Source organism: Narcine bancroftii, chromosome 4, assembly GCF_036971445.1.
Source record: "Narcine bancroftii isolate sNarBan1 chromosome 4, sNarBan1.hap1, whole genome shotgun sequence".
NCBI lineage: Eukaryota > Metazoa > Chordata > Chondrichthyes > Torpediniformes > Narcinidae > Narcine > Narcine bancroftii.
In genome coordinates this window covers 190,260,007-190,269,305 of record NC_091472.1, presented here as the reverse complement: position 1 = coordinate 190,269,305, position 9,299 = coordinate 190,260,007, and positions in this window count along the sequence as shown.

The window sequence follows — 9,299 nt, the reverse complement described above, 5'->3', positions numbered from 1 at the left end:
ATCATATCAGAGGTGTAAGATATGTACGACATATAATGTCAAGGCGACTATGAAACCTTGAGGGACAGTTTCCATTGCCTAGGTTACCAGGGCAGGAAATTATAATTGATTATATGGACATGATTAAGAGGGTAAGGAGATATCGATACCTCTTAGTAGCAGTAGATGTGTATACAGGTTGGCCGGAGGCAATCCCTGCCAAAAGAGAACATGCAAAGATGGTGATTAAGCTAGCAACGACAGCTGCAGAACACCTGCAGCAAGAAGAGAACACAGAAGACAATGGAAACAAGAAAGAAGAAAAGGGCAACAAAGAAACAACAGATGGCCAACCCAGAGGAAGAGGAAGAGTACAGTGAAATATAAGAAGAAGGGAAAGGCAAGACAAAGGATATACTTTCTCTTATTAAAGAATACATGGAGTCATTTAAAGAATGGCAAGCGCAAGAATTTAATGATTTAAGAAGAAGAATAAACAATACAGAAGAGAAAATGAATAAAATAGATATGACCTTATCAGAAATGGGAAAAAGAATGGACAAGGTGCAAGAACGAGAAGCAGCAGTAGAAATGGAGGTAGAGGACTTAAAAAAGAAATTAGAGGAATCTAATAAAAAAGTTAAAGAGACACAAGAACTGTTAGCTCAGAAAATAGATATAATGGAAAATTATAACAGAAGAAATAACATAAAGATAGTGGGCCTTAAGGAAGATGAAGAAGGCAAGAATATGAGAGAGTTTATAAAAGATTGGATCCTTAGGATCCTAGGATGTCCAGAACTACAGCAAGAAATGGAAATAGAAAGGGCACATAGAGCATTGGCCTTTAAACCACAACCACAACAAAAACCAAGATCTATTTTAGTAAAATTCCTAAGATATACTACCAGAGAAAAGGTACTGGAGAAGACAATGGAAAAAGTAAGAGAGGGCAACAAGCCACTGGAGTACAAAGGGCAAAAAAAATCTTCATTTATCCAGATATAAGTTTTGAACTCATAAAGAAGAGAAAGGAGTTCAATACAGCAAAGGCGATTTTATGGAAAAAAGGGTATAAATTTATACTAAAGCATCCAGCGGTATTGAAAATATTTATTCCAGGACAACAAAACAGACTATTCTCGGATCCAGAAGAAGCACGAAAATTTGCAGAACAATTACAAAATAGACTGAGGGATGAAGACGTGTAATGAGAGTAAAAATGACCACGATTTATATGTATGTGGGTAAAGAGGTATAAGTGTGTATATGTATAATGTGCATACATGAATGTATCCGTATTTAGAGGAAAATATAGATAGTATAGACAAGAATTAATAAGGGAAGGAAATGGAATAGAGGGAATAAGGAGGGAACTAAAAGAGTGACCTTTGTTACATATGAAAAGTGAAATCTTTTCTGGGGGGGGGCTGGGTGAGGAGGAGTTGCGGTCACTGCAAAATCAGCTGACGCTTGCGAGTGAATTCGCAAACCCAAATGGAGAGGGGAGATGTGGTTGTCCGACAAGGGATAAAGGACAACTCAGGAGGGGAAGGGGAGATTGGGGCTAAAGAAGTTTTAAATAGGAGAACAAGGAAAATGTTTGATGTTTTAGGAATGTTGTCTTATAAAGGGTTTAAAATAAGAAAACAGAAATGGAAAAGGAGGAAAGGTAATGATGGAAAAACAGAAAGGGAAGATAAACAAAGTATAAAATGGCTACGTTGAACTATATGACTTTAAATATTAACGGAATACATAACCAAATTAAAAGGAAGAAACTGCTAAATTTACTGAAAAAAGAAAAAAGTGATATAGCATTTGTGCAAGAAACACACTTAACTGAATTGGAGCACAAGAAATTAAAGAGAGATTGGGTAGGACATGTAACAGCAGCATCGTATAATTCAAAAGCAAGAGGAGTGGCTATATTAATTAGTAAAAATGTGCCATTTAAAATAGAAGAGGAAATCATAGATCTAGCAGGGAGATATGTAATGATAAAATGTCAGATATATTCAGAGTTTTGGAATCTACTCAATGTATATTCACCTAACAAAGAAGATCAAAAGTTTATGCAAGATATCTTTTTGAAGGTAGCAAATACGCAAGGGAACATATTAATAGGAGGGGATTTCAACCTGAATTTGGATTCAAATATGGATAAAACTGGGAAAAAAATTAACAGAAAGAACAAAGTAACCAAATTTATAATTAAATCAATGGAAGAAGTGCAACTTTTGGATATATTGAGGAAACAACACCCAAAAGAAAAGGAATATTCATATTACTCGGCTAGACATAAAACATACTCAAGAATAGACCTATTTTTGTAATCAGCTAGTATGCAAGATAGAGTAAGAAAAACAGAATATAAAGCTAGAATACTATCGGACCATTCACCCTTAATATTGACAGTAAAGCTAGAGGATATCCCTCCAAGAATGTATAGATGGAGATTAAACCCCATGTTACTTAAAAGGCAGGATTTTAGATAATTTATTGAAAAACAAATAAAAATGTATTTTGAAATAAATACAGAATCAGTGGAAGATAAGTTTATACTATGGGATGCAATGAAAGCATTCATTAGAGGGCAAATAATAAGTTATGTAACCGAGATGAAGAAGGACTATAATCAGGAAACAGAGCAGTTGGAAAGGGAAATTGTAAATATAGAAAAAAAATTAGCAATGAAGGAAGATACAACTAAAAGAAGAGAATTGGCAGATAAAAAAATAAAATATGAAACACTACAAACATATAAGGTGGAGAAGAATATAATGAAGACAAAACAGAAATATTATGAACTAGGGGAAAAAACGCACAAAATTCTAGCATGGCAGCTTAAGACAGAACAAACTAAGAGAATGGTACTGGCATCAAGGAAAAAAGACAAACAAATTACATATAATCCAAAAAAAATTAAGGAAAACTAGAGAATTCTACGAACAATTATACCGAACTGAAAACGAAGGGAAAGAAGGGAAAATAGATGAATTTCTGACTAAAATTGAACTACCAAAACTACAAATAGAGGAACAAAATAAATTAACAGAACCATTTGGAATAGTAGAAATACAAGAGATAATAAAAAAATTACCAAATGATAAGACACCAGGTGAGGATGGATTCCCAATAGAATTCTACAAAACATTTAAAGACTTATTAATTCCGCCCCTCCTGGATGTAATCAACCAGATTGATGAAACACAAAGCTTACCAGATTCATGTAAAACAGCAATAATTACAGTAATACTAAAGCAAGGGAAAGATCCACTCTCACCAGCGTCATATAGACCAATATCTTTACTTCTTTTCTTTGGCTTGGCTTCGCGGACGAAGATTTATGGAGGGGGTAAAAAGTCCACATCAGCTGCAGGCTCGTTTGTGGCTGACAAGTCCGATGCGGGACAGGCAGACACGGTTGCAGCGGTTGCATGGGAAAATTGGTTGGTTGGGGTTGGGTGTTGGGTTTTTCCTCCTTTGCCTTTTGTCAGTGAGGTAGGCTCTGCGGTCTTCTTCAAAGGAGGTTGCTGCCCGCCAAACTGTGAGGCGCCAAGATGCACGGTTTGTGGCGTTATCAGCCCACTGGCGGTGGTCAATGTGGCAGGCACCAAGAGATTTCTTTAGGCAGTCCTTGTACCTTTTCTTTGGTGCACCTCTGTCACAGTGGCCAGTGGAGAGCTCGCCATATAACACGATCTTGGGAAGGCAATGGTCCTCCATTCTGGAGACGTGACCCATCCAGCGCAGCTGGATCTTCAGCAGCGTGGACTCGATGCTGTCGACCTCTGCCATCTCGAGTACTTCGACGTTAGGGATGAAAGCGCTCCTATGGATGTTGAGGATGGAGCGGAGACAACGCTGGTGGAAGCGTTCTAGGAGCCGTAGGTGGTGCCGGTAGAGGACCCATGATTCGGAGCCGAACAGGAGTGTGGGTATGACAACGGCTCTGTATACGCTTATCTTTGTGAGGTTTTTCAGTTGGTTGTTTTTCCAGACTCTTTTGTGTAGTCTTCCAAAGGCGCTATTTGCCTTGGCGAGTCTGTTGTCTATCTCATTGTCGATCCTTGCATCTGATGAAATGGTGCAGCCTAGATAGGTAAACTGGTTGACCGTTTTGAGTTTTGTGTGCCCGATGGAGATGTGGGGGGGCTGATGGAGGACCTCAGTTTTCTTCAGGCTGACTTCCAGGCCAAACATTTTGGCAGTTTCCGCAAAGCAGGACGTCAAGCGGTGAAGAGCTGGCTCTGAATGGGCAACTAAAGCGGCATCGTCTGCAAAGAGTAGTTCACGGACAAGTTGCTCTTGTGTCTTGGTGTGAGCTTGCAGGCGCCTCAGATTGAAGAGACTGCCATCCGTGCGGTACCGGATGTAAACAGCGTCTTCATTGTTGGGGTCTTTCATGGCTTGGTTCAGCATCATGCTGAAGAAGATTGAAAAGAGGGTTGGTGCGAGAATCTTTACTAAACACAGATTATAAGATAATAGCTAAACTATTAGCAAACAGATTAGCAGAGCATGTACCGAAAATGGTAAATTTAGACCAAACTGGATTTATCAAAAAAAGACGCACAACAGACAATATTTGTAAATTTATTAACTTAATTCATGCAGTAGAAGGAAATAAAGCACCTACAGTAGCAGTTGCTTTAGACGCAGAGAAGGCCTTTGACAGAGTAGAATGGAATTATTTGTTCAAAGTATTGCAAAAATTCCGTTTACCGGAGAAGTATATTAATTGGATTAAAGCATTATATAAGGGACCGTTAGCGAAAGTGACAGTAAATGGACATGTATCAAAGCAATTTAACTTAAGCAGGTCAACGCGGTAGGGATGCCCACTATCACCTTTATTGTTTGCATTAGCTATAGAACCACTAGCAGAATTGATAAGAATAGATAATAATATAAAAGGAATAAAAATAAAAGACAAGGAATATAAAATCAGTCTATTTGCGGATGATGTTATAGTGTACTTAACAGAACCAGAACTATCAATAAAAGAATTATATAAGAAATTGAAGGAATATGGAGAAGTGTCGGGTTACAAGATAAACGTAAATAAAAGTGAAGCAATGCCTATGAATAATGCGGATTTCTCAAAATTTAAGAAGGAATCTCCATTTAGATGGCAAATGCAGGCAATAAGATACTTAGGTGTACAAATAAACAAAAATCTCGGCCAACTATATAAACTCAATTATTATCCACTAATGAAAAAATTACAGGACGATTTAGAGCATTGGAAAGATTTACCACTAACACTAATAGGAAGGATAAACTGTATTAAAATGAACATTTTTCCAAGGATATTATACTTATTTCAGGCATTGCCAATACAACTGACAGAAAAATTCTTCAAGGAGTTAAAGAAAATAATAAGGAAATTTTTATGGAGAGGGGGGAAACCGAGGATAGCACTAGATAAATTAACAGAATGGTATAAACAAGGAGGCTTACAACTGCCAAACTTTAAAAATTATTATAGAGCTGCACAATTAAGATACCTATCAGATTTTTATCAAACAAGGGAAAAACCAGACTGGACGAGATTAGAATTAGATAAAATAGGGGAAAAGATACCTGAACACATATTATATAAATGGGATGAAAAATTGGTACAACATTGAAGTTCTCCAGTATTACATCATCTCCTCAATATTTGGAAGAAGATTCATGTAGAAAGAAATAAAACAAATTATCAATTACCAAAACTAATATTGACGCAAAACAAGTTACTCCCTTTTACAATAGATAACCTTTCCTTTAGAGAATGGGAAAAAAAGGGATTAAAAGAATAGAAAATTGTTTTTCAGGAAATAGATTCTTATCCTTTGAACAAATGAAAGATAAGTACAATATAACTCAAGATACAGCGCTGGCATATTATCAATTGAGATCCTATTTGAAGGATAAATTAGGAAGCAGTTTGAGTTTGCCAGAGGCAAGTAACCTTGAATATGTGATTACAGATACAATGATAATCAAAAGATTTATAACAAATATGTATATTAAACTGCAAGAAAAGGAGAATGAGGAAACAAATGGTAAAACTAAACAAAAATGGGAACAAGATTTAAATATAAAGATAAAAAAGGAAACATGGGAGAAATTATGTTCTGGAACGATGAGAAATACAATAAATACGAGGCTACGTATGATACAATATAACTGGATACACAGACTATACATTACACCTCAAAAGTTAAATAAATGGGACCCAACAGTATCTGATAGATGTTTTCGATGTAAAAAAGAAATGGGAACAACAATTCATGCAATCTGGACATGTGAGAAAGTAGAAAAATTTTGGGAAGATCTCAATCAGATATTAAATAAAATAACAGAAAACAATATACCAAAGAATCTAGAGATCTTTCTCCTAAGTAACATAAAAAACAAAGAATTTGGAATTGATTTGGAGGATGCACAAAAAAGATTTGTTAAGATAGCTCTAGCCGTAGCAAAAAAATGTATTATGTCAACCTGGAAATTGGAAGATAATTTGAAAATACAACAATGGTATATAGAAATGAATAAATGTATTCCATAAGAAAAAATAACATATAGTTTAAGAAATAATATTGAAATATTCAAACAAATATGGGAGCCTTACATTAAATACAATAGCGAAAACCTACCGGGGACAATCATTACCTATGTTGATGGAAGGAGAAGGAAAAAAAAGAATGGACTCAGTAGAATTTCTGGTGTATTTTTGTTGAGTGACAACATTGTCTGACTGGTTTAATGTATCCTAGATTGTATACCTTAAATGGATGGGAGGGGGGGTGTGGGGGGATGGGTTGGGAGGAGGGAGGGGGGGGGGAGAAAATATCACTGTATATGTGTGAAAAGGAAAAAGTGTGTATCATGGCTAATGTGATTTATGGTGTGAAAAATTAAAAATTAAATAAAAAAAAAGATTTACAGGAGGTTGAAGCGGTGTTGGGATTAAAACACGCCTTCGGAACGGTGTCTCATCCACAATCCAAGGATAAGTGGAGAGGATGAACCAAACAATAAAAGGTAAGATTGAGAAAGTGCAGGCACGGACCAAATTAAATTGGGTGGCTGCGTTGCCCCTGGCATTGATGTCAATAAGGAGTTCGATAAGTTCTGTGACAGGATTTACTCCGTATGAACTACAAACGGGGCACCAGTTTCCGGGACCTGGAGCAGGGATTCAGACCACGAAGGAAGAGGTAAGCCCCATAAGATGAAAGCTTTATTATGATAAACTAACGGCTCTGGTATCAGCTTTTTCACAACAGGTTACAAGTACCGAACGAAAAGGTGAAACCCCGATATCATCCATTGCTGAGTGGGTTCTGCTGAAGGTGATCAAAAGAAAGTGGTCGGAGCCCAGGTGGACCCTACAGAGTGGTGGAAAGAACGGCCCACGCAATTCGACTACAAGGAAAAGGAGAGACTTGGTATCACTGGAGTCAGTGTGCAGCAACGGACCCACCTACATGGACACTGGAACAGATTCGAACGGAGATGACTGAGACCCTGTGAAGAAACTGGACTAAGAATTTTTACGGATCCCTTTAAAAGAGACCATTAGATTACGGTTACTGTATATCAGTATTTGAAGTGATATATCTATCTTGAAGTTGACAGAATGACGCGGTTGATTGTAATACCATTGGTTGTGACAATAGTGGTTTGGGTCATAGCCGCGACGCTGCCACCAACATTGAACCGGCACACTTCAATAATTGGTTGAAAAAAACAGATGGGAATTGGACACAGGGAATTTTTGTGTGCGCAGCTGGAAAAAGATGCGTGATTGGGAATAGAACTATCGTATGTGGGGTATCTTCCCATCAATGGTATACTGACATTGCTCTGAGTAAGGGAGAATCAGCTAACCTGATGATAGAATGGGTACCAGGAGTGACAATGTTCTGTGAAGCCAACAGTAATTCTTCCCAATATAAGAATAAGCAATGGCTAAGGGAATGGTCAAAGAAGAGGGAAAACTTGACCAACAGTGATAGGCATACCGTTGTGCTAAATGGGACCAAGTGGTATGGCTGTAAAAACAACACTGAAAAAGGACGGGGTCATCAATGGTGGTAGGATGGCTGGTCAGGTCGGCACGTCAGGAAGAAACTAATATGGGACATTTGAGACGTATGCTTACCACTTGTACTCCAGTAGTTAGATCCCTCCAGGTGTTAAATGTAACAGTCCAAATAAAATATGAAACTCAGACTTCAGGAATCTGCAAGGTAACTGAGATAGAGATGAGTTTGGAAAAACCATTTTACAAACTTAGAAGTAAAAGGGACTTGTGGGGAACGGTGTTAGATGAGGTTGGAACAGGGATAGGGGCTCGAAACTCCATGGACATAGAGACCCTGCAGGATAAAGTACAGACTGTGGGAGGATTGGTTGGTAAAGGAATAAAGCTGCGGAATGTGTGGGATAAGAGATTGCAGCATGCACAGGTGTCAAACTATCTCACGGATGTTATGACATGGAAGCAAAATTCGCAAGTAGAGAAGGAATTGGAGAAAGTGATAAAGAATCAGACAAGTATGAATAAGAATTATACTTATTGTCTGATGAAAGAAGTAGGTAAGGCAACTGTTTCGAGCGGAATTAGAACGAAAGGTTTATTCCTTTCACTTGCAGACCTGGGAGCAAATATTGGGGATTAAGCAGAGGGATGAAACTTTTCATTTGACGGTCCGACCTCGTCTTAAATATACTCGCTGTGATAAGAAAGGATGCAACATTACTATGGAAATTATTAGTGCTACGAATGCTCAGATTTGGTGTCAGTATCGGATACTGCCCCAGTTGTTTGGGAATAATTTTTGGTATCCAATATTTCAAGGAAAGTGGGTAGATGTTCAGAATAGGACCCATTCTGCTAAGGGTTGTGTCCACTGGCCATTTGGGATGGTATGTCCATATCAGACAGCCGTTTATGAGCCATGTTCTATGGAGCACTCAGTAGGCACTTGCCAGTGGGAACTGAGACCGTCGAATGACACTGTTGTATCCGAAATTGGACCACAACACGTCTGTGTGACCTGAACTTGGCCGATGTATCTAGATGGTATTCTCCACAAACCCCCGATAAATAAATGTGTAAAAGGAGTATATACTTTATTTGATCCTAGGTCGGAAAAGACATAAATTTGGCCATTGGACACAGGTAAAATGCTATATGACAGCTCGTTCCATAGATCCTGTGCCTCCGGTGATTAATCTTACTAAGCTGCATGACCTGGTGATGGCCAATGAAGAAATCACCCAAGCTTTTGCCTGTGAGGGAAGAGAACTGCATCAGCTTG